The 27,244-nt window shown below is 38.4% G+C and overlaps 1 protein-coding gene and 1 pseudogene across 4 annotated transcripts in view; one reads left to right on the top strand and one right to left on the bottom strand.

Annotated features, from left to right (window-relative positions):
* Nucleotides 1–27,244, bottom strand: part of CCDC138 (coiled-coil domain containing 138) — a 171,823-nt gene that overhangs the window by 52,748 nt on the left and 91,831 nt on the right. The gene's annotated exons all lie outside the window — the stretch shown is intronic.
* LOC128584152 (chromobox protein homolog 3-like) lies at nucleotides 4,127–4,666 on the top strand (annotated as a pseudogene).

Genomic DNA, 27,244 nt, shown 5'->3' with positions numbered 1-27,244 from the left:
GAACTCAACAAAACAGGAAAACTACAGACCAATTTCACTAATGAATATCAATGCAACATCACTCAATAAAATCCTAGCAAATAAAATACAGCTACAAATTAAAAAATTATAAATCATGATCAAATGGGCTTTATGCTAGGGATGCAAGGTTGGTTCAACATACACAAATCTATAAACATAATTCATCACATAAACAGAAGCTAAAACAAAGACTATATAATCCTCTCAATAAATGCAGAAAAAGCATTTGACCAAAGAGTTCTGACTAAAACCCTTACTAGACACAGATGGAACATTTCTTAAACTGATAAAAGCCATCTACAACAAACCTACAGTCAACATCATAATGAAGGGAGTAAAACTGAAAGCATTTCCACTGAGAACTGGAACCAGACAAGGATGTCCACTATCTCCACTACTACTCTAACGCAGTGCTGGAAATTCTCACCAATGCAATCAGGCAAGAGAAGAATATCAAGGGTGTCCAAACGGAGACAAGGGAGGTCAAATTTTCCCAGTTTATTGATCATATGATCTTATACATAAAAAAACCACAGGGATTCAATCATGAGACTTCTGGAAGTAATCAAGAAATACAGTAACATCTCTGGATATAAAATCAATGTACACAAATCAGTAGCCTTCACATATGCCAATAACAGTCAAGGTGAGAATCAAATCAAAGACACAATATACTTCACAGTAGCTTCAAAAAACTAAACAAAACAAAACAAAACAAACAAAGAAAGAAAGAAATATCTGGGAATATACCTAACAAAGAAGATGAAGGATCTCTAAAAGAAAACTATGGAACCCTGAGAAAAGAAATAGCAGAAGAGGTTAACAAATGAAGAACATACGATACTCATAGCTAAGTATAATAAACACTGTTAAAATGTCTATACTACCCATTACACTATAGATTTAATGCAATCCCCAGTAAGATACCAAAATCACACTTTGAAGAACTTGAAAAAAATAGTACTTTGTTTCATATGGAATCAGAAAAAAAACCAAATAGCCAATGCAATTCTTAAAAATAAAAACAAATCTTGGAGGTTGCTGTGAGCTGTGTGATGCCATGGCACTCTACCCAAGGCCATAAAGTGAGACTCTGTCTCTACAAAATAAATAAATAAATAAATAAATAAATAAAAACAAATCTGGAATCATCAATTTATCAGATTTCAGGTTATACTACAAGTCTAAAGCGATGAAAAATAACATAGTATTACCACAATAGTAGATGCATAGATCCATGGAAAAGAATAAAAAACCTAGACATGAAACCTGTCTCATATCATCATCTGATCTTTAATAAACCAAACAAAAGCATGCATGGGGGAAAAGAATCCCTATTTAAGAAATGTATAACTGGTACCTATGTGTAAGAGACTGAAACTGGATCCATATCATCTCTTACCACTTACAAAAATTGACTCTCACTGTATAAAAGATTTAAATCTAAGACATAAAACAATAAAAACTCTAGAAGAAATGGTGGGAAAAAATCTTTAGTTTTTCAGGAGAAAGATTTTATGAAGACCTCATTGGCAATCAAAGCAACAACAAAAATAAATAAATGGGACCTGATCAAGCAAAAAAGCTTCTGCACATCTCAGGACACCATAAGTAAAATAAATAGACAAAAAGAATGGGAGAAGAGGCTTGGTGCCTGTGGCTCAAGCAGCCAAGGCGCCAGCCACATACACCTGAGCTGGCGGGTTCAAATCCAGCCCAGACCCACCAAAAAACAACGGCTACAACCAAAAAATAGCCAGGTGTTGTGGCGGGCGCCTGTAGTTCCAGCTACTTGGGAGACGGAGGCAGGAGAAATGCTTAAGCCCAGGAGTTGGAGGTTGCTATGAGCTGTGATGCCATGGCACTCTACCCAGGATGACAGCTTGAGGCTCTGTCTCAAAAAAAAAAAAAAAAAGGGAGAAGATATTTCTGTGTTATGAATCTGACAAAGGATTAATAACTAGAATCTACAGAGAACTCAAACTAACCAACAAGAAAAAGGGAAACAATCCTCTTTATCACTGGACAAGAGACATAAATAGAAGCTTCCTTGAAGACAGACAAACAGCCAACAAACACATGAAAAAATGCTCATTGTCCCTAATCATCAGAGATATGGAAATCAAAACCACTCTGAGATATCATCTAACCCCAGTGAGAACAGCTGACATCACAAAGTCCTAAAGCTGCAGAAGCTGGCAGGGATGTGGAGAGAAGAGAACACTTTTACAACTGCTGACGGGATTGCAAACTTTGGGAAAGAAATATGGAGAATCCTCGAAGAGTTTAAAGTACTTCCATTTGACACCACAATCTCCTTACTAGGTATCTACCCAGAAGAAAAAAAATCACTTTACCATAAAGACATTTGCATTAGATTGCTTATTGCAGCTCAATTCACAATTAGCAAGATGTGAAATCAACCCAAGTGCCCATCAACCTATGAATGAACTAATAGACTATTTATACCATGGAATACAATTCAGGTATAAAAGATGGAGACTTTATATTTTTTGTATTAACCTGGATAGAGGTGTTGAACACTCTTCTTAGTAAAGTACCGCAAGAATGCAAAAGCAAGTACTCAATACTAACATGAAACCAATAGGTAAACAACTATATGCCCACACAAGAGAAAAACACAATTAAATTCAAATATGTGTAAGGAGGGAGGGGGACTGGTAGGCTCTCACCTAATAGGCATAATGAAAGTATATATAGCACACCCTCTGGATGAGGGGCTCAACTACAACTTGGACTTTACCTAAGAACCCAAACAATGTGATCTAATCATTTGTACCCTGATACTAATCTGAAATAAAATTAAAAAATAAAAAATAAGTAAAAAATAAAATAAAAACCCACTCTGAGATAACTCTCTAAGCCCAGGGAGGACATCACAAAGTCCTACAACTGTGATACTGGCATAGGTAAGGAAAGAAGGGAACACTTATACATTGTTGGTGGGATTGCAAAGTAATATACCTTTTTTGGAAAGAAATATGAAGAATTCTTAAAGAGCTAAAAGCAGATCTTCCATTTTATTCCACAATCACATTACTAGCTATCTACCCAGAAGAAAAAGAAATCCTTTTACCATAAGAACATTCATACTAGAATGTTTATTGCATTTCAATTCATAATTGCCAAGATGGGGAAACAATGCAAGTGCCCACCAAGTTATGAATGGATAAAAAAACTGTGGTATGTGTATACCACAGAATACTATTCAGCCACAAAGAAAGATGCAGACATTACATTTTTTTTTTTTTTGAGACAGAGTCTCACTGTGTTGCCCTTGGTAGAGTGCCGTGGCATCATAGCTCACAGCAACTGCAAACTCTTCGGCTCAAATGATTCTCTTGCCTCAGCCTCCAAAGTAGCTGGGACTACAGGCACCCGCCACAACTCCCAGTTATTTTTTGTTGTAGTTGTCATTGTTGTTTGGTGGACCAGGGCTGGGTTCGAACCCACCAGTCCTGGTATATGTGGCTGACACCTTAATCATTGAGTTTTATGCACCAAGCCAAGAGATGTTACATCTTTTGCATTTACCTGGGTGGATCTGGAGGACATCTTTCTAAATAAAGTATCACAAGAATGGAAAAACAAGTATCCAACGTACTCAATAGTAATATGAAACCAGTAGATGAATAATTACATACCCACATGAAAGAAAAACACAATTAAATTCAAGTGGGGGGAGAAGGGCGGGTGTCTGGTAAATTCTCACCTAATGGGCACAATGTAGGAGCACATGGCACACCGCCTGAGGGAAGGGCTGAATTACAACTTGAACTTTACCTAACAAACACAAACAATGTAACCTAATGATTTGTACCCTTATATTAAGCTGAAATTTAAAAATATAATTTTAAAAAGAGAAAAATAGGTAACTTGGACCACATCCAAATGAAATAATTTTGCACATCTAAGGACCCAAATACAACTTGGACTTTACCTAACAAATGCAAACAATGTAACCTAATTGTATGTACCCTTATGTTAATCCTAAATTAAAATAAATGGGCAGACTCACGACCCGGAGCAGCTTGGAGCCGGTAAATAATAGCTCTTCAAGTCTGCAATAAAAAATGGCTCCAATAAAACTACATTGCAAAAAATGGGAAAGAAGCAGAATGGAAAGAGTAAAAAGGTTGAAGAGGCAGAGCCTGAAGAATCTGTGGTGGAAAAAGTTCTGGATCGACGAGTAGTAAATGGGAAGGTGGAGTATTTCCTGAAGTGGAAGGGATTTACAGATGCTGATAATACTTGGAAACCTGAAGAAAATTTAGATTGTCCAGAGTTAATTGAAGCATTTCTTAATTCTCAAAAAGCTGGTAAAGAAAAGGATGGTACAAACAGAAAAATCTTTATCTGACAGTGAATCGGATGATAGCAAATCAAAGAAGAAAAGAGATGCTGCTGACAAACCAAGAGGCTTTGCCAGAGATCTTGATCCTGAAGGAATAATTGGTGCCACAGACAGCAGTGGAGAATTAATATTTCTTATGAAGTGGAAAGATTCAGATGAGGCAGATTTGGTGTTGGCAAAAGAGGTGTTGTCCTCAAATTGTTATTGCTTTTTATGAAGAGAGACTAACTTGGCATTCTTGTCCAGAAGATGAAGCTCAATAATTGTTTGCATTGCTTTACATATATATCTTTATATATATATAAAATCTGGGTCTTGAGAGTGTGAAGAAACAACTACATTCTAACAAATCAAGTTTGATATGTTCATTTTGAAAGTAGTACTGGGAGAGTTGTTGGGGGGGCTTGCATCAATAGCACTGGTTACTTTGAACAAATGAAAGCTTTCTCTAGTTGCTTCCTTTATCAGAAAAAAAAAAAAAAAAAAAAAAACACTTGATACCACGGTAAATTATTTCCTCTGCATTAGAAAACAGCTTTTCTAAATACTAAGGGAAATTTCCATAGCCATTATTCAGTAAGAACTTGTGTTTAACTCTTTGCCTAAGGACCATTCTGGGTTTTTTTTTGTTTGTTTGTTTGTTTTAATTTGTTTCTGTATGTGTATATGCGACATTCATATGTAAATGATTTTCTTTGTTTTTAAACATTCACCAAAACAAAAATCACAGATAAGCCCAGGTGTCTACAATACCATCATTCTGAGCAATGTAATAATAGAAAATTTTCCTGAAGCCATAATGTTTCAAATTAAATAGTTGATTCTTAATTCGACAATTTAAATGGATAATTTAAAAACAGCCATGTCAGAATCTGTATGTACAGTCATATAAATGCAAAACTGTGTTTACAAAATTTCTAAAAGGAAAAGCTTTATCATAACCAATAACCTACCCACTCACATGAGGAAACTAGACAAATCTTGGTGTGTTCTAATGAGGTAAACGAATAAAACTTAGTTAAATGGTCATTAAAGATCCTTGTGGTAATCCATTCCTACGCTTGGCTTACAGAAACCTAATCAGATGGTTAAACCATGTTGGCAGTTTCATACCTTTTTACATAAATGTGTAAACAAACTCTGTAATCTAAAACTATTGATGTGCATGTTTTTTCCTTACCGCAACTCATTCCTTACATGTAGACTCAAACTTTTCAGTATTTGGGTTACTGGTTGAGCAGAAGCCATAAAAAAAGTCATAATAATCAGAATGTTATCTAATTGTATATTATTTACTTTTATTGTAAATAATAGTGAACAGTGGTCAATAGTTTTACATTCCTTTAAAAAAAAATAAATGAATAAATAAAAAGGGTCAACAAAAATTACCTATACTGTAAAACTTATGAAAACCAAAGATGAAAAAATATATATGAATAGAAAATGGCAAGAGTTAAATAATACTTTACATAGATGGGGCACATAATTCAAATGACAGTCCATCTCTTTTCAGACACCATGGAGCCTAGACAGAATTGGCACAACACTTTTGCAAGCACTGAAAGTAAAGAACTGTCATCCCCAAATCACTAATATAAATTACTTAACTAGAAAAGCCCTATAACTACAGAGGAACTTGAATTCATAATCTAAAGCCTTCCCCAAAAGAAATATCTAGGCCTACACAGTTTGACTAGAGAATTCTATCAGATGTTTAAAGAAGCATTAACACTAACTGTATAGCAATTCTTCCATAAAATATATATGATGGAATACTTCCCAATTCATTTTATGAACCTAGCATTATAATACAAATTCATAAAAAGTTCAAAACAAAACTATAGAGCAATATCTCTCATTAACATTAAGGATGCAAAAATCCTTACCAAAATATTAGCTAACAGAATTCAACAGTATATGAAAAGAACTAAACACTATAAACAAGTAGGCTTTCTTTAGGGAATGCATGGCTGATTCAATATTTAAAAGAGAATGTAATCCTCCATATTAACAAGCTAAAGTTGGAAAAATATCACATGAGTGTATCAAACAATGCATAAAAAGCATTGGCAAAAATTCAACAAAGATTCATGATAAAAACCTCAGAAAAATAGGAAAAAGAGAGGGAACTAACTAAACCTGATAAAAAGGATCTCAAAAAATACTACAACTGATATTATATTTAATGGTGGCAGACTGACGCTTGTTCCCTAAGATTAACAAGGCAAGGATGTCTGCTCTCACTACTCAAATTCAACATTCTGCTAGAAATTCTAGCTAATGCGGTAACATAAGGAAAATAAATTAAAGGCATATATATAGAAAACAAAATATGGTCCCATTTGCATATAACAGGAGAATCTGTAGAAAATTCAAAGGAAACTACTAAAGTCTACAAGGTCAAGGTCACAGGATTGAAAATAAACAGAATAATCAATTATACATATTTGTATATACAATCAATGATCACATGAACATCAAAATTAAAAAGACAGGGGTGGAGGCAAGATGGCCGACTGGAGTAAGCCTTCCACAGAGGCTCCCATCCAGAAGGTGAGTTAAAGGACAGAAGTTTAGCAAGTAAGTTGATGGTTTCAAGCTGAGCCAAGAGAGAAGGTTGAAGAACGCACATCAACCCGGCTGATTGGAGCTGTGACCCCAAGGAAACAAACAATAGGTACAAAATCCATCGCCAAGCCAAGTCGATGGGACTTCTCTCCCACAAGAGAACAGCTAGCAGTATACTTTCTACATACAGACAAGTGAGCAGAGTTCAATTCCCTCCTATTTTGTCCCATGGGAGAGACCTTCAAAAACTGGAACTCTTTCCCCAGAGAGGACCCACTAGTGTCCATGGCACTCCTCTGCCAGGTATAAAACTGCATATATATGCTACATGCAATTCTGAACCCAAAGCACTCCCCTCCACTCTCCCCTGAGGTCTGGAAGCCTGTCCCCCATGGAATCCAGATTCTTGGGCATTTTCTTGAGAGGTGTGGACAAGGCATGGGCCATTGCAGGTCCATGCTGATCCTGTGGCATGGGTGTAAAGACTGTGGACTGAAAGGGAGAGGGAGAAGTGGTGCCCCATGGCACAGAGCAGCAATGGCAGCAGTGGGAACAACTGGACTCACACCCCTGGGGATATTTTGGAAAGACACTCCCTGCCTCTCTTGGCAACCAGAGAAAGCCAGGCCTCTACTCCAGTGGCAGCCTCTACTCCAGTGGCAGCCACTGGTGGAACAGATCTGGGATGAAAACACAGGCCACGTGAGTAAAGGGTATGCCTGACGTGGTACCTGCCCATGTGGGCGCAGCTGTGGGGACGAACAGTAGAATACATGCACACAGAGACAGCATACTCCCAGGGTAGGGCTCAGTCAAAGGGCTGCTTTAGTGAGCCTAATAAGCACCTGGCCCCCAGGGCACCATAGCTAAGACAAGAGCAGGTGGGGCAGAGACACCAGCCCAGACAGAATCAGAAACTGAGAGCTGTGTGCAAGAACTAGCCCAGGGAGAGGCAGGAACTAACAGCTGAGTGGGAGCTCTAACCAGGCCCACCCCAACACAGAGTGCAGCAGAGACAGAGCGGTCAGCTCTGTGAGAATTGGTACAACGGCAGCAGCACAGGACAGGACCGAGTCGCAGTTTCTATGAACTCAAACAGCGCCTGGCCAGCTGTTTGAGTATATCCAGGATAGAAACGCTAATTCTGCAAGACTATAAGTGGCAGCAACATCAATCTGGGCCGGGGCTGGAACTGAGTGAATCACACCAGCTTCCATTAAGCACCTGAGGTTGTCGGGTTTCAGCTCCCCCTGCTGGCTGGTGGCAGAGTGCGGTGGTCTGGCCCAAGAGACACAGCTCTCCCTGTTACTCAGTCAGGTGCAAACCCTTAGAGCATCTGCTCATTGGAGGGAATAGGGTCACAGCCCTGCGGGGTTACCAGTGACTGGGTGTGACAGAGGTGTAAGGTGCAAAAGGAGGCATCAACCTTCCCAGAGTAATTCATTTGCTGGGTGGGTACTTCTGACTTCATGGAACACTGGAGCAAGTCATACTGGAGCTGCCAGCAGAACCCTGCCATCTAGTTGCTGGAGACCTTTTGAACTCTCCCACTTGAGACTGGGTACTGCCTGGGACAACTGATTTGGAACTCTTGACCTGGGCCAATCACCCGAGAACTATCCAAACTGGTACCCTGGGTGTATGGTTGTGGGAAGGTTTGATTTTCCTTTTCCATTTGCTGTCTGTAGAGAGGCGGGATGACTTAATTGCTGGTATTTCTCCATAGTTGAGACTTCAACACAGAGTTACTGAAAGACTAGGATTTGACAGCTGAAAACAAGACAGAGCCACTTAGCCCCACCACACCAAACAGGTCCCCGTGTCTCAGGCCATAGCATTGTATGAGTCCTTTGCAAAGCTCTTTGGGAAAAGGTACAAGACACCAGTCCCAGCTCTTGGGCATACGGCTGGTTAATCCCCACTCCAGGAGCCCCTAATCCAACTTCACCTTATCTGCTCATCTACTCAAACAGTGTATAATAATCATGGGGCAGAATCAACTGAAACACTCTGGCCACATGAATAATCAGAGTAGATCCACTCCCCCAAGGAGTGACATGGCAGACACACCAGAAATCCCATTCATAAACAAATGGCTGAGATGTCAGATATCGAATTCAGAATTCAGACTGCAAATAAGATTAATAGAATGGAGGAGAATTAGAAATTCAAGGAGCATTTCAAAAGTTATCTCAAGAATTCAATGAATTCAGAGACAAAATCACTAAAGATTTTGTCACAATGAGACAAGAACTTGCAGCCCTCAAAGATATAAGAAATACAGTAGAATCCCTCACTAACAGAATGGAACAGGCAGAAGAAAGGATTCTGACACTGAAGACAAAGCTTTTGAACACTTCCAAATGTCCAAAGAGAAAGAGAAGTGGAGAGCAAAAACAGATCATTCTCTCAAGAGAGCTCTGGGATAATTCAAAGAAAACTAATATTCGCATTATAGGAATTCCTGAAGGTGACAAGGTGGCTTCAAAAGGCCCAGAAGCTCTACTCCATGAGACAATCAAGGAGAACTTCCCTGACATGCCAAGAGTCTGAAATTCAGGTACCAGACAGTTTCAAAACCCCAGCACAAATCAACCCGAATAAGGCATCTCCCAGACATATTACAATTAACTTCGCCAAAGTTAATATGAAGGAGAAAATTCTGCAAGCAGCCAGATGTAAGAAATCCAGAACCTACAAGGGGAAGAATATTAGAATGACTGCAGATCTCTCTGCTGAAACCTTTCAAGCTAGAAGAGGGTGGTCATCGATTTTCAATCTCTGAAACCAAAATAATTTTCAACCCAGGATCCTGTATCCAGCTAAACCGAGTTTCATTTATGATGGAGAAATTAAATACTTTAATGAAATTCACATGTTGAAGAAATTTGCCATAACTAAACCAGCTCTCCAGGATATTCTCAGACCTAACCTCCATAATGAACAGCACAATCCTCCACCACTAAAGTAAACTCACTCAGAAACTTTTGATCAAATTCCAACTTCCACAGTGGTGAAAGGATTAAAAATGTCCACTGGCTGTTCGAAAACCTCAATACCCAAAATTCTACCAGGCTTATCAATATTCTCAATAAATATGAATGTTTTCTTTAAAGAGGCACAGGTTGGCTGACAGGATACAAAAACTCAGGCCATAGCGCTTTGGTAAGGTGCTATCTCTACTATCCAATTCAGTCTCACGCTACCAGTTCTAATAACAAAACATTGGAAAATAAACATGGTGCGGACCCAACAGAAAAACTCTGCCAACATGAATAACCAGAGTAGATCAACCCCCTGCCCCATGAAATGACAAAGGAGATACAACTGAAGATGCCATGCATAAACAAATGGCAGCAATGTCAGAAATCGAATTCAGAATATGGATTGCAAATAAGATAAACAGAAAGGAAGAAAAGATAGAAATTGAATTCCAAAGAGTAGTTCTAAAGTTGTCTCAAGAAATTAATGAATTAAAAGCCCAAGTCACCAAAGATATGAACATAATGAGAAAAGAGATAGCAGAGCTCAAGGAAATGAAAAAGTTAGTTCAGTAGTTCCAAAATACAGTAGAATCCCTCAGTAATAGAGTTGATCAGGAAGAAGCAAGGATCTCTAAAACTGAAGACGAAGCTTTTGAACATTCCCAAACACTCAAAGATGCAGACAAATGGAGAGTAAAAACTGATCATTCCTGGAGGGAGTTCTGGGATCACTCCAAAAAATCAAACATTCGTGTCATAGAAATTCCCGAATGACTAGAGGACCGTCCTAAAGGTACAGATGCTCTACTCCAAGAAATTTTGGAGAATTTCCCAAGCATTGCAAAAGATACAGAACTTTAGATAGCAGACAGTTTCAGAGCCCCAGCAAGTCTCAATCCAAATAAAGCATCTCCTAGACACATTGTCATTAACTTGCCAAAGTTAAGACAAAGGAGAAAATTCTGCAAATAGCCAGACATAAGAAAAGCATCATCTACAAAGGGAGAAATATCAGAATGACTGCAGATCTCTCAGCTGAAATGTTTCAAGCCAGAAGAAGATGGTCATCGTCTTCAGTCTGCTAAAACAAAATAACTTCCAGTGTAGGATCCTCTGTCCAGCTAAACTGAGTTTCATTTGTGATGGAGAAATCAAATACTTTAATGACACAGACATATTGAAGATATCTGCCATAATGAAACCAGCTTTCCAAGATATTCTCAGACCCATCTTCCTCAATGACCAGCGCAATGCTCTACCTACAAAGTAAACTCACCCAGCAATTTTTGAACAAAACCCAACTTCCACAGTGGTGAAAGGATTAAAAATGTCCACTGGACATCCAAAAATCACGACAGCCAAAACACAACCAGGCTTATCAATTCTCTCAATTAATGTTTATGGTTTAAATTGTCCTCTAATGAGGCACAGGCTGCCTGACTGGATACATAAACTCAGACCAGATATCTGTTGTATACAAGAATCTCACCTTACCTTAAAGGATTAAAAATAGACTCAGGGTGAAGGGATGGACTTGTATATTATAGGCAAATGGAAACCAGAAAAAAGCAGGGGTTGCAATTTTAGTAGCAGATACAATTGGCTTTAAACCAACAAAGATAAAGAAAGATAAGGAAGGTCACTACATAATTGTGAAGGGAAACATCCAACATAAAGAGATTTCAATAATAAACATTTATGCACCCTACAAGAATTGCACCTGAATTCATAAACCAGACCCTAATGGATATGAACAATTTGATATCTTCCTGCACTATAATAGTTGGAGATTTTAACACCCCTTTGATAGTTTGGGATAGATCCTCCAAGAAGAAACTAAACAAAGAAATATTAGACTTCGACCTGACCCTAGAAAAAATGGACTTTACAGACCTCTACAGAACTTTTCACCCTAATAAAACTGAATATACATTCTTCACATCAGTCCATGGGTCATGGATCCAAATAGATCATATCCTGGGATACAAGTCTAACCTCAGCAAATTTAAAAGTATAGAAATTATTCCTTGTATCTTCTCAGACCACCATGGAATAAAAGTTGAACTCAACAGCAATGGGAATCTTCATACTCAAACATGGAAGCTAAATAATCTTTGGCTGAATGATAGCTGGGTCAAAGATGAGATTAAGAAGGAAATTACCAAATTTTTAGAACAAAATGACAACGGAGACACAAATTATCAAAACCTGTGGGATACTGCAAAGGCAGTCCCAAAAGGGAAATTTATAGCACGGCAAGACTTCATCAAGAAAACAGAAAGAGAGGAAGCCATCAACTTAATGGATCATCTCAAGCAACTGGAAAAGGAAGAACAGTGCAATCCGAAACCTAGCATAAGAAAAGAAATAACCAAAATTAGGTCAGAATTAAATGAAATTGAAAATAAAAGAATCATGCAGATGGTCAATGAATCAAAAAGTTGGTTTTTTGAAAAGATTAACAAAATTCATAAACTTTGGCCAACCTAACCAGAAACAGAAAAGTAAAATGTCTAATATCATCCATCAGAAACTATAAAGGAGAAATAACAACAAACATGTCAGAAATTCAAAAAATTCTCAATGATTACTACAAAAATCTCTATTCCCAGAAATATGAAAATCTGAAGGAAATGGACCAATACCTGGAAGCACACCTCTTTCCTAGACTCAACCAGAAAGAATTAGAAACCTTGAATAGACCTATTATCAACCACTAAAATAGCATCACCAATATGAAATCTCCCTAAAAAGAAAAGTCTAGGACCAGATGGCTTCATATCTGAATTCTATCAAACCTTTTAAGAGGAACTAGTACCTATATTATACAACTTTTCCAAAGCATAGAAAAAAAAATGAATACTTGCCAACACATTCTATGAAGCAAATATCACCCTGATCCCCAAACCAGGAAAGGATCCAACAAAGAAAGGAAATTATAGACCAATATCATTAATGAATATCGATGCAATAACATTCAATAAGATCTTAGCAAATAGAATTCAACAACATAAGAAAAAAATTATACACCATGATCAAGTTGGTTTTATTCCAGGATTACAGGGTTGGTTCAACATACACAAATCTATAAATATAATATGTCACATCAATAAAATAAAAAACAAACATCATATGGTTCTCTCAATTGATGCATAAAAAGCCTTTGTTAATTTCCAGCATACTTTCATGATCAGAATTCTTAAGAAAATAGGCATAGAAGGGACATTTCTTAAACTAATAGAGGCCATCTACAGCAAACCCACATCCAATATCATATTGGATGGTATAAAATAGAAAACATTTCCACTCAGATCAGGAATGAGGCAAGGATGTCCACTGACTACACTGCTATTCAATATAGTAATGGAAGTCTTAGCCATCACAATCAGGCAAGAGAAGGTGATCAAGGGTATCCAAATAGGGTCAGAAGAGATCAAACTCTCACTCTTCGCTGATGATATGATCCTATACCTGGAAAATCTCAGGGACTCAACTTCAAAACTCTTAGAAGAGATCAAGGAATACAGCACCATCTCAGGATACAAAATCAATACTTACAAGTCAGTAGCTTTCATATACACCAACAATAGTTAAGCTGAAAAAACAATCAAGGACATATACACCAACAATAGTTAAGCTGAAAAAACAATCAAGGACTCTATTCCTTTTACAATAGTACCAAAGAAGATGAAATATTTGGGAATTCACCTAACGAAGGACGTGAAAGACCTCTATAAGGAGAACTATAAAACTCTGAGAAAAGAAATAGCTGAAGATGGTAATAAATGGAAAAATATACCCTGCTCATGGCTGAGAATAGTGAACATTGTTAAAATGTCCATACTACCCAAAGCAATTTACAGATTTAATGCAATCCCTATTAAAGTACCATTGTCATATTTTTAAAAACTTGAAAAATAGTACTTCATTTTGAACAGAAGGGCGGAGCAAGATGGCAGCCGAGTAACAGCTTCCTTCCATCTGGGCACCATGAGTCTGGGGAGAAAGGACTCCAGGCATCTCTGGCTGGTGGGATCTGCCTATCATCACCCCTGAGAGGATACAGGGAGTCAGCGAGAGACTTCTGGACCCCAAGAGGAGGACTAAAACAGTGGAAAATCAGCAAGTGGTCGCGTGTGTTCAATCCGTCTAAACCCGCCCGCAACTGTAAGTTCAGTAGCAGCGAGACTGCAAACCAGAAAGGCCTTACCTGTGAACTGTTTTGGTGTCTTTGGACTTGGCACTCAGCTGAACTGCCTTGGGGAGAGCCTCAGCGGGAGAGCGGAGAACTTTGGCCTTTGTCTAGGGCCCCAGTCTGAGCCGCTGAGCCAGACGGAGCTAATAGTGTTTGGCTCTGGGTCGCAGGCAGACATTGTGAGCAATCTGCCCCGGCAAGCTCCGCTCTCAGGGTCACAGAGCTGGAATTGGGTGGGAGCTGGTAACCCAGCGACCAAGTAGCCTAAGGGCGGGGTCTGAGCCGCCTTGCAGCCCTAACCCTCGGGGGCAGAGGGAGACCAGTTTTGACACACAGGGTAAGTGGATAGCCACTTCAGTAGTGATTCCAGCGACAAGCACTTCCCTGAGAAAGCTTCTGCTCAGTAAGTGAACAAGTTCAAAGTGCCTTTTAAGTGGGCTGAAGAGAGATTTAGGGTGTCTACCGGCTGGGGTTTGAGAAACTAGCAGCCTCCAGTCGTATCAGAACTGTGATTAACATCTCATACCCCAGAAGACCACGTGTTGCCCAGACAATATTCAATAACATATACATACCGCTTTGTTTTTGGTTGTGGTTTTTTTTTTTTTTTTTGGTTTGGTTGTTTTTTTTTTGTTTATTTTGATGTTGTGGATTGTTGTTTTGTTTTTTAAGTTCAACCTTTTCCACACAGATCCTTTTTCTTTCTCAATTTTTCTAGTTTCATTATAATTTCCCATTGCAGCCTATTTCAATAATTAGAACTTCATTTTTGTTAGTGTTTCTAGCGCTATTATTTGTTTTTTCCAGCCAATTTTATCCCGTAAAGTTTTCTGTTTGCTTGCTTTGGTTTGATTTATAGCATTTTTGTCTTTCCTCTCTACTTGGTGGAGCTGGGGTACTGTGTCTGATCAGGTTAGCAAAGAGCTGCTGACCTCAAGGGAACCACCCAAATGGGCACCCCCAGAAGGTGTGATTTTTTTAAGGTTGTATCAAACTACCCTACTGTACACCTATATTGCTCTGTCTCCCTATTTCTGTGCCTCTCTTCTTTTTGTCAATATTCCTTTTACCCACCCCCTCTCCTTTCTCTATTTTTCTTTTTTTTACTTATCACTCGGTCCTCCATTCTTTCATCCCTTTTTTGCTCTTAAACCTTCTCACCCTTCTGGTCCTGTAACCCTTAGTAAACAGGCACGAGAACTTAAAGAGCAAGAGGAAGTGAAAGGAAAATTAGGGCAAGGAAACAGATAGAAGAAATCACCAATGAGGAAGAATCAGCAGAAAACTCCAGGCAACATGAAGAACCAGTTCAGAACAACCCCGCCAAGGGACCATGAGGTAGCCACTGCAGAGGATTCCACCTATACAGAAATGTTAGGAATGACAGAAAGGGAATTTAGAATACACACATTGAAAACAATGAAAGAAATGATAGAAACAATGAAGGAAACTGCTAATAAAGTGGAAAATACCCAAAAGGAAATCCAAAAATAGAATCAAATCAGAGATGACGATATGAAGAATATAGAAAGGATATAGCAGAGCTGAAGGAAATGAAACAGTCAATCAGGGAACTTAAAGATGCAATGGAAAGTATCAGCAACAGGTTAGACCATGCAGAAGAAAGAATTTCAGAGGTAGAAGACAAAGTTTTTGAGATAATTCAGATAGTAAAAGAGGCAGAAAAGAAGAGAGAGAAAGCAGAACGTTCACTGTCAGAATTATGGGACCTTATGAAGCGTTCCAACATACGAGTTATAGGAATTCCAGAAGGGGAAGAAGAATGCCCCAGAGGAATGGAAGCCATACTAGAGAATATTATAAAAGAAAATTTCCCAAACATCACCAAAGATTCTGACACACTGCTTTCAGAAGGCTATTGGACCCCAGGTCGCCTCAACTCTAACCGAGCTTCTCCAAGACACATTGTGATGAACCTGTCCAAAGTCAAGACAAAAGAAAAGATTCTGCAAGCTACCAGGACTAAGCGCCAGTTGACATACAGGGGCAAATCCATCAGAGTGACCGCAGACTTCTCTAATGAAACTTTCCAAGCAAGAAGACAATGGTCATCTACCTTAAATCTACTTAAACAGAACAATTTCCAGCCCAGAATTCTGTACCCTGCTAAGCTAAGCTTCAAAATTGATGGAGAAATCAAATCATTTACGGATATACAAACATTGAGGAAAATCGCCACAACAAGACCAGCTCTACAGGAAATACTTCAACCTGTTCTGCACACTGACCACCACAATGGATCAGCAGCAAAGGAAGAACTCAGAAATTAAAGAACAGAACCAAACCTCCACACTGATGCAAAAGATAAAGCTAAGCAATGGACTCTCACAAAATAAGACGAATAGAATACTACCACACTTATCAATTATCTCAATAAATGTTAATGGCTTGAATTCCCCACTGAAGAGACATAGATTGGTTGACTGGATTAAAAAACACAAGCCATCCATTTGCTGTCTACAAGAAACACACCTGGCTTCAAAAGACAAATTAAAGCTCCGAGTCAAGGGTTGGAAGACAATTTTTCAGGCAAATGGAATTCAGAAGAAAAGAGGAGGTGTGATCTTATTTTCAGATACATGTGGATTTAAAGCAACTAAAGTCAAAAAAGACAAAGATGGTCACTTTATACTGGTCAAGGGAAAAATACAACAAGAAGACATTTCAATTCTAAATATCTATGCACCCAATTTAAATGCTCCCAGATTCTTGAAACAGACCTTACTCAGTCTGAGCAACATGATATCTGATAATACCATAATAACAGGGGACCTTAACACTCCTCTTACAGAGCTGGACAGATCCTCTAAACAGAAATTAAACAAGGATATAAGAGACTTAAATGAGACCCTAGAACAACTGTGCTTGATAGACGCATATAGAACACTCCATCCCAAAGATAAAGAATATACATTCTTCTCATCACCCCATGGAACAGTCTCCAAAATTGATCATATCCTGGGACACAAAACAAATATCAACAGAATCAAAAGAATTGAAATTTTACCTTGTATCTTCTCAGACCATAAGGCACTAAAGGTGGAACTCAACTCTAACAAAAATGCTCGACCCAAAGGCATGGAAACTAAACAATCTTCTGTTGAATAACAGATGGGTGCAGGAAGAAATAAAACAGGAAATCATTAACTTCCTTGAGCATAACAACAATGAAGACACAAGCTACCAAAACCTGTGGGATACTGCAAAAGCAGTTTTGAGAGCAAAATTCATCGCTTTAGATGCCTACATTTGAAAAACAGAAAGAGAGCACATCAACAATCTCACAAGAGATCTCATGGAATTGGAAAAAGAAGAACAATCTAAGCCTAAACTCAGTAGAAGAAAAGAAATATCCAAAATCAAATCAGAGATCAATGAAATTGAAAACAAAAGAATCACTCAGAAAATTAATGAAACAAGGAGTTGGTTTTTTGAAAAAATAAATAAAATAGATAAACCATTGGCCAGACTAAAGAGGAATAGAAAAGTAAAATCTCTAGTAACCTCAATCAGAAATGATAAAGGAGAAATAACAACTGATCCCACAGAGATACAAGAGATCATCTCTGAATACTACCAGAAACTCTATGCCCAGAAATTTGACAATGTGAAACAAATGGATCAATATTTGGAATCACACCCTCTCCCTAGACTCAGCCACGAAGAAATAGAGATCCTGAACAGACCAATTTCAAGCACTGACATCAAAGAAACAATAAAAAATATTCCAACCAAAAAATGCCCTGGTCCAGATGGCTTCACTCCAGAATTCTATCAAACCTTCAAGGAAGAGCTCATTCCTGTACTGCAGAAATTATTCCAAAAAATTGAGGAAGAAGGAATCTTCCCCAACACATTCTATGAAGCAAACATCATCCTGATACCAAAACCAGGAAAAGACCCAAACAAAAAGGAGAATTTCAGACCAATCTCACTCATGAACATAGACGCAAAAATTCTCAACAAAATCCTAGCCAATAGATTACAGCTTATCATCAAAAAAGTCATTCACCATGATCAAGTAGGCTTCATCCCAGGGATGCAAGGCTGGTTTAACATACGCAAGTCTATAAACGTTATCCACCATATTAACAGAGGCAAAAATAAAGATCACATGATCCTCTCAATAGATGCAGAAAAAGCATTTGATAAAATCCAGCATCCTTTTCTAATTAGAACACTGAAGAGTATAGGCATAGGTGGCACATTTCTAAAATTGATTGAGCTATCTATGACAAACCCACAGCCAATATTTTACTGAATGCAGTAAAACTGAAAGCTTTTCCTCTTAGAACTGGAACCAGACAAAGTTGTCCTCTGTCACCTTTACTACTCAACGTAGTGCTGGAAGTTCTAGCGAATACAATTAGGCAAGACAAGGAAATAAAGGGAATCCAAATGGGAGCAGAGGAGGTCAAACTCTCCCTCTTTGCTGACAACATGATCTTATACTTAGAGAACCCCAAAGACTCAACCACAAGACTCCTAAAAGTCATCAAAAAATACAGTAATGTTTCAGGATATAAAATCAATGTCCACAAGTCAGTAGCCTTTGTGTACACCAATAACAGTCAAGATGAGAAGCTAATTAAGGACACAACTCCCTTCACCATAGTCTCAAAGAAAATGAAATACCTAGGAATATACCTAACGAAGGAGGTGAAGGACCTCTATAAAGAAAACTATGAAATCCTCAGAAAGGAAATAGCAGAGGATATTAACAAATGGAAGAACATACCATGCTCATGGATGGGAAGAATCAACATTGTTAAAATGTCTGTACTTCCCAAAGCAATCTACGTATTCAATGCCATTCCTATCAAAATCCAACATCGTACTTTCAAGATTTGGAAAAAATGATTCTGCGTTTTGTATGGAACCGGAAAAAAACCCCGTATAGCTAAGGCAGTTCTCTGTAACAAAAATAAAGCTGGGGGCATCAGCATACCAGATTTTAGTCTGTACTACAAAGCCATAGTGCTCAAGACAGCTAGGTACTGGCACAAAAACAGAGACATAGACACTTGGAATCGAATTGAAAACCAAGAAATGAAACTAACATTTTACAACCACCTAATCTTTGATAAACCAAACAAGAACATACCTTGGGGGAAAGACTCCCTATTCAATAAATGGTGTTGGGAGGACTGGATGTCTACATGTAAAAGACTGAAACTGGACCCACACCTTTCCCCACTCACAAAAATTGATTCAAGATGGATAAAGGACTTAAACTTAAGGCATGAAACAATAAAAATCCTCCAAGAAAGCATAGGAAAAACACTGGAAGATATTGGCCTGCGGAAAGACTTTATGAAGAAGACTGCCATGGCAATTGCAACAACAACAAAAATAAACAAATGGGACTTCATTAAACTGAAAAGCTTCTGTACAGCTAAGGAGACAATAACCAAAGCAAAGAGACAACCTACACAATGGGAAAGGATATTTGCATATTTTCAGTCAGACAAAAGCTTGATAACTAGGATCTATAGAGAACTCAAGTTAATCCACATGAAAAAAGCCAACAATCCCTTATATCAATGGGCAAGAGACATGAATAGAACTTTCTCTAAAGACGACAGACGAATGGCTAACAAACACATGAAAAAATGCTCATCATCTCTATATATTAGAGAAATGCAAATCAAAACAACCCTGAGATATCATCTAACCCCAGTGAGAATGGCCCACATCACAAAATCTCAAAACTGCAGATGCTGGTGTAGATGTGGAGAGAAGGGAACACTTTTACACTGCTGGTGGGACTGCAAACTAGTACAACCTTTCTGGAAGGAAGTATGGAGAAACCTCAAAGCACTCAAGCTAGACCTCCCATTTGATCCTGCAATCCCATTACTGGGCATCTACCCAGAAGGAAAGAAATCCTTTTATCATAAGGACACTTGTACTAGACTGTTTATCGCAGCTCAATTTACAATCGCCAAAATGTGGAAACAGCCTAAATGCCCACCAACCCAGGAATGGATTAACAAGCTGTGGTATATGTATACCATGGAATACTATTCAGCCATTAAAAAAAAATGGAGACTTTACATCCTTCGTATTAACCTGGATGGAAGTGGAAGACATTATTCTTAGTAAAGCATCACAAGAATGGAGAAGCATGAATCCTATGTACTCAATTTTGATATGAGGACAATTAATGACAATTATGGTTATGGGGGTGAAACAGAAAGAGGGAAGAAGGGAGGTGGGTGGGGCCTTGGTGTGTGTCACATTTCATGGGGGCAAGACATGATTGCAAGAGGGACTTTACCTAACAATTGCAATCAGTGTAACCTGGCTTATTGTACCCTCAATGAATCCCCAACAATTAAAAAAAAGAAAAAGAAAATAGTACTTCATTTTACATGGAATCAGAAAAAACCTCAAATAGCCAAGACATTACTCAGAAATAAGAACAAATCAGGAGGTATCACATTACCAGACTTCAGGCTATACTATAAATCTATAGTGATTGAAACAACATGGTACTGGCACAAAAACAGAGTGGTAGATTTATGGAACAGAATAGAGAACCAAGAGATGAACCCAGCTACTTACGCCATTTGATCATCAACAAACTTATCAAAAATATTCAGTTGGGGAAAGATTCCCTATTTAACAAATGGTACTGGGTGAATTGGCTGGCAACCTGTAGAAGACTGAAACTGAATCCCCACCTTTCACCATTAGCAAAAATTGATAAATCTCAATAAAAGATTTAAGCTTAAGACATGAAACTATAAAAAATACTAGCAGAGAGTGGAGGGAAAACAGTTGAAGAAATCAGGCTGGGAGAATATTTTATGAGGAGGAACCCCGCATCCCGGGGAATTGAAGCAACACCAAAAATACATTACTGGGATCTAATCAAACTAAAAAGCTTTTGCACAGCCAAGAGTACAGTAAGTAAAGCAAACAGACAACCTTGAGAATGGGAGAAGATTTTTGCAGGTTATGCTTCCAACAAAGGTCTGATAACTAGAATCCACACAGAACTCAAACTAATCAATAATAAAAGAATACATAACGCCATTTCAATGTGGACAAAAGACTTGAACAGAAATTTCTCTGATAAAGACAGGCACATGGCCTATAAACACATGGAGAAATGCTCATCATCCTCAATCATCAGAGAAATGCAAATCAAAAACTACTTTGAGATATCATCTAATGCCAGTAAGATTAGCCCACATCACAAAATCCCAAAACTACAGATGTTGGTGAGGATGCAGAGAGAAGGGAATGCTTCAACACTGCTGGTGGGAATGCAAGCTAACACAACCTTTTTGGAAAGAAGTTTGGAGAACACACAAGGAACTAAAAGTAGACCTACCATTCAATCCTGCAATTCCTCTACGAGGTATATACCCAGATGATCAAAAATTATTTTAAAACAAAGACATTTGCACCAGAATGTTTATTGCAGCCCAATTCATAATAGCCAAGACATGGAAACAGCCCAAGTGCCCATTGACCCATGAATGGATTAACAAATTGTGGTATATGTACATTATGGAATACTATGCAGCCATAAAAAAAGACAGAAACTTCACATCTTCTATGTTTACCTGGATGGAGTTGGAGCATATTCTTCTTAGCGAAGTATCTTAAGAACAGATTTAAAAGTATCCAATGTACTCAAATACTATTACAAAATCAATTTATAACCACCTACACACTCATTTGAATGGCAAAACATAACTATAGTGCAGAAAGTAGAAGGGAAGAGGAGAGCAAGTGGGGGGGATATGGAAAAAGGAAGGGCATTTGGGTGGACCTCACCTAATGTGCATGATGCAACGGTACATTTCAAAACTATTAAGAAATGAGTATAATTGTGATGGATGTGTTACTTAGTTCAAGGTAAGCAGTTCACATTGTATGCTGCAGCAGTACCCTGAACCCCATAAATGCATCAATGTACAAAGTTATGATTTAATAAAAAACAATTAAAAAAAGAAGAAGAAGAGGCCAGGCACCATGGTTCACACCTGTAATCCTACCACTCTGTGAGGCCAAAGTGGGAAGATTGCTTGAGATCAGAAGTTGGAGATAGGACTGATGAAGAGCAAAACCCCATCTTTATTAAAAATAGAAAAATTAGCTAGGCCTTGTGTTGGCTGCCTATAGCCCCAGGTACTCAGGAAGCTGAAGCAGGAGGATTGCTTGAGCCCAGTAGTTTGAGTTTGCTGTGAAGTAGGCTGAGACTATGGCACTCTATCCCAGATGAGACATTTGCAAAAATAAATAAATAAATAACTTTATAATTAAAAAACAAAACAAAACTCAGGCCAGGTATCTGCTACATACAAGAATCTCATCTTATCTTAGAAGATATAGACAAATGGAAATCAGAAAAAAGCAGATGTTGCAATTTTATTCACAGATACAATAGGCTTTAAACCAACAAAAGTAAGGAAAGATAAGGATGGTCACCTCATATTTGTTAAGGGTAACACTCAACATGATGAGATTTCAATTATTAACATTTATGTAGCCAACCACAATGCGCCTCAATTTAACAGACATAAGCAACTTGATTTCCTCCAGCACCATAATAGTCGGAGATTTTAACAATCCTTTGGCAGTGTTAGATACATCCTCCAATAAGAAGCTAAGCAAGGCTCCGGGCTCGGATCCGTTACAGCGGAGCCCTCGGGAGCCAAAGAGCTTGCAATAAAAGGCTTTTACGCTTTTGCATCGGGAAAAAAAAAAAAAAGAAGCTAAGCAAAGAAATTTCACACTTAAGAGCAAGATGGCGGTCGAGTAACAGCTTCCTTGCATCTGGACACCGTGAGTCTGGGGAGATAAGACTCCAGGCATCTCTGGCGGCTGGGATCTGCCTATAATCATCCCTTCGAGAATACAGGGAGTCAGAGAGAGACTTCTGGACCCCAAGAGGAGGATAAAAACAGTGGAAAACCGGCAAGTAATCACGTGTATTCAATCGGTCTAATCCCGCCGACAGCTGTAAGTGCAGTAGCAGCAAGACTGCAAACCGAAAAGGCCTTACCTGTGAACTGTTTTGGTGTTTTTGGACTTGGCACTCAGTTAAACTGCCTTGGGGAGAGCTTGAGCGGGAGTGCAGAGAACTTTGGGTGTTGTCTGGGACCCCAGACTGAGCCGCTGAGCCGGATGGACTGAGCTAATAGTGTTTGGCTGAGGGCTGCAGGGAGCCATTGTGAGAGAACTGCCCCAACAAGGTCCACCGTAGGGGTTGCAGAGCAAGGATTGGGCAGGACCTAGTAACCTAGTGACTGAGCAGCCTAAAGGCAGGGTCTGAGCCACCTTACAGCCCTAACCCTCAGGGGCAGAGTGAGACCGGTCTTCGCACACTGGGTAAGTGGATACCCACTTCAGCAGTGATTCCAGCGACAAACACTTTCCTGGGAAAGCTTCTGCTTAGCAAGTTTAGAAGCTTAAAGTGCCTTTTAAGAGGACTGAAGAGAGACATAGGGTGTCTAGCCTGTGGGGTTTGAGAAATCAGTGGAGGCCCCTAGTCGTATCAGCATTGTAATTAACATCTCATACACCAGAAGACCACCTGTTGCCCAGACAGTATTCAACAAGATATATATATTGCTTTGTTTTTGGTTGTTTTTTATTTTCTTTTTTTATTGTTGTTTATTTTGATATTGCTGTTGTTGTTCTGTTTTGTAATTTCAACCTTTTCCGTACAGATTTTTTCTTTTCTCCAGTTTTCTAGTATAAATATAATTTCCCATTGCTGCCTTTTCCAATAACTAGAACGTCATTTTTGCTAGTGTTTCTACCCCTATTATTTGGGTTTTCACCCAATTTTATCCCGCAGAGTTTTCTGTTTGCTTGTTTTGGTTTGATTTATAACATTTTTGTCTTTCCTCTCTACTTGGTGGAGGTGGGATACTATGTCTTATCAGGCTAGCAAAGAGCTGCTGACCTCAAGGGAACCACCAAACCGGGCACCCCCAGAGGTTGGGATTTTTTGAGGTTGTGTCAAAGTACCCTACTGTACACCTATATTGCTCTCTCTCCATCTTTCAGTACCTCTCTTCTTTTTGTCAATATTCCTTTTACCCACCCCCTCTCCTTTCTCTATTTTCTTTTCGTTATTTCCTTCTTTCTTTCATCTCTTCTTGCTTTTCAACCTTCTCATCCTTCTGGTCCTATACGAAAAGGACTCATCGAAACCTTAGTCCACAGGCATGGGAACTTAAAGAGCAAGAGGAAGTGAAAGGAAAACTAGGGCAAGGAAACAGATAAAAGAAATCACTCATGAAGAAGAATCAGCAGAAAACTCCAGGCAACATGAAGAACCAGTCCAGAACAACCCCTCCAAGGGGTTGAGTGCAGAAAGAATGAGTGCAAAAGAATTAAAACAGATGAGTGCAGAAAGAATTAAAACAGGAAATTATTAACTTCCTTGAGCATAATCAGGTAGCTACTGCAGAGGATTCCAACAGTAAAGAAATGTTAGGAATGACAGAAAGGGAATTTAGAATGCACATAATGGAAACAATGAAGGAAACTGCTAATAAAGTGGAAAATAACCAAAAGGAAATCCGAAAACAGAATCAAATAAGAGATGAACGATATGAAGAATACAGAAAGGATATAGTGAGCTGAAGGAACTGAAGCAGTCAATTAGGGAACTTAAAGATGTAATGGAAAGTATCAGCAACAGGTTAGACCATGCAGAAGAAAGAATTTCAGAGGTAGAAGACAAAGTCCTTGAGATAACTCAGATAGTAAAAGAGGGAGAAAAGAAGAGAGAGAAAGCAGAACGTTCACTGTCAGAATTATGGGACCTTATGAAGCGTTCCAACATACGAGATATAGGAATCCCAGAAGGGGAAGAAGAATGCCCCAGAGGAATGGAAGCCATACTAGAGAATATTATAAAAGAAAATTTCCCAAATATCACCAAAGATTTTGACACACTGCTTTCAGAGGGATATCGGACTCCAGGTCGCCTCAACTCTAACCGAGCTTCTCCAAGACACATTGTGATGAACCTGTCCAAAGTCAAGACAAAAGAAAAGATTCTGCAAGCTGCCAGAAGTAAGCACCACTTGACCTACAGAGGCAAATCCATCAGAGTGACCGCAGACTTCTCTAATGAAACTTTCCAAGCAAGAAGACAATGGTCATCTACCTTTAATCTATTTAAACAGAACAATTTCCGGCCCAGAATTTTGTACCCTGCTAAGCTAAGCTTTAAAATTGATGGAGAAATCAAACCATTTACGGATATACAAACATTGAGGAAATTCGCCACAACAAGACCAGCTCTACAGGAAATACTTTAACCTGTTCTACACACGGACCATCACAATGGATCAGCAGCAAAGTAAGAACTCAGAAACTAAAGGACAGAACCTAACTTCCACACTGATGTAAAAGATAAAACTAAGCAATGGACTCTTACAAAATAAGATGACTAGAATACTACCACGCTTATGAATTATCTCAATAAATGTTAATGGCTTGAATTCCCCACTGAAGAAGCATAGATTGGCTGAATGTATTAAAAAACACAAGCCATCTATTTGCTATCTGCAAGAAACACACCTGGCTTCAAAAGACAAATTAAAGCTCTGAGTCAAGGGTTGCAAGACAATTTTTCAGGCAAATGGAATTCAGAAGAAAAGAGGAGTTGCGATCTTATTTTCAGATACATGTGAATTTAAAGCAACTAAAGTCAAAAAAGACAAAGATGGTCACTTTATATTGGTCAAGGGAAAACTACAACAAGAAGATGTTTCAATTCTAAACATTTATGCACCCAATTTAAAAGCTCCCAGATTCTTAAAACAGACCTTACTCAGTCTGAGCAATATGATATCCGATAATACCATATAATAACAGGGGACTTTAACACTCCTCTTACAGAGCTGGACAGATCCTTTAAACAGAAATTAAACAAAGATACAGGATATTTAAATAAGACTCTAGAACAACTGTGCTTGATAGACGCATATAGAACACTCCATCCCAAACATAAAGAATACACATTCTTCTCATCACCCCATGGAAGATTCTCCAAAATTGATCATAACCTGGGACACAAAACAAATATCAACAGAATCAAAAGAATTGAAATCTTACCTTGTATCTTCTCAGACCATAAGGCACTAAGGGTGGAACTCAACTCTAACAAAAACGTTCGACCCCACACAAAGACATGAAAATTAAACAATCTTCTGTTGAATAACAGATGAGTGCAGAAAGAATTAAAACAGGAAATTATTAACTTCCTTGAGCATAATAACAATGAACACAAAAGCTACCAAAACCTGTGGGATACTGCAAAAGCAGTTTTGAGAGGAAAATTCATCGCGTTTTTTAGTCATTCATTTAGGCATTCATTTTATCGAATGCCTACATTCGAAAAACAGAAAGAGAGCGCATCAACAATCTCACAGGCCATCTTACAGAGTTGGAAAAAGAAGAACAATCTAAGTCTAATGTCAGTAGAAGAAAAGAAATATCCAAAATCAAATCATAGTTCAATGAAATGGAAAACAAAAGAATCATTCAGAAAATTAATGAAACAAGGAGTTGGTTTTTTGAAAGAATTAATAAAATAGATAAACCATTGGCCAGACTATTGAGAAATAGAAAAGTAAAATCTCTAGTAACCTCAATCAGAAATGAGAAAGGGGAAATAACAACTGATCCCACAGAGATACAAGAGATCATCTCTGAATACTACCAGAAACCCTATGCCCAGAAATTTGAAAATGTGAAGGAAATGGATCAATATTTGGAATCACACCCTCTCCCTAAACTTAGCCAGGAAGAAATAGAGCTCCTGAACAGATCAATTTCAAGTACTGAGAATAAAGAAACAATAAAAAATCTTCCAACCAAAAAAAGCCGTGGTCCAGATGGCTTCACACCAGAATTCTATCAAACCTTCAAGGAAGAGCTTATTCCTGTATTGTAGAAATTATTCCAAAAAATCGAGGAAGAAGGAATCTCCCCCAACACATACCATGAAACAAACATCACTTTGATACCAAAACCAGGAAAAGACGCAACAAAAAAGGAGAATTTCAGACCAATCTCACTCATGAATATAGATGCAAA

This window comes from Nycticebus coucang, chromosome 4 (genome assembly GCF_027406575.1).
Source record: "Nycticebus coucang isolate mNycCou1 chromosome 4, mNycCou1.pri, whole genome shotgun sequence".
NCBI lineage: Eukaryota > Metazoa > Chordata > Mammalia > Primates > Lorisidae > Nycticebus > Nycticebus coucang.
The sequence above is the reverse complement of the archived record's forward strand: the minus strand, read 5'-3'. Positions and strand labels throughout refer to the sequence as shown.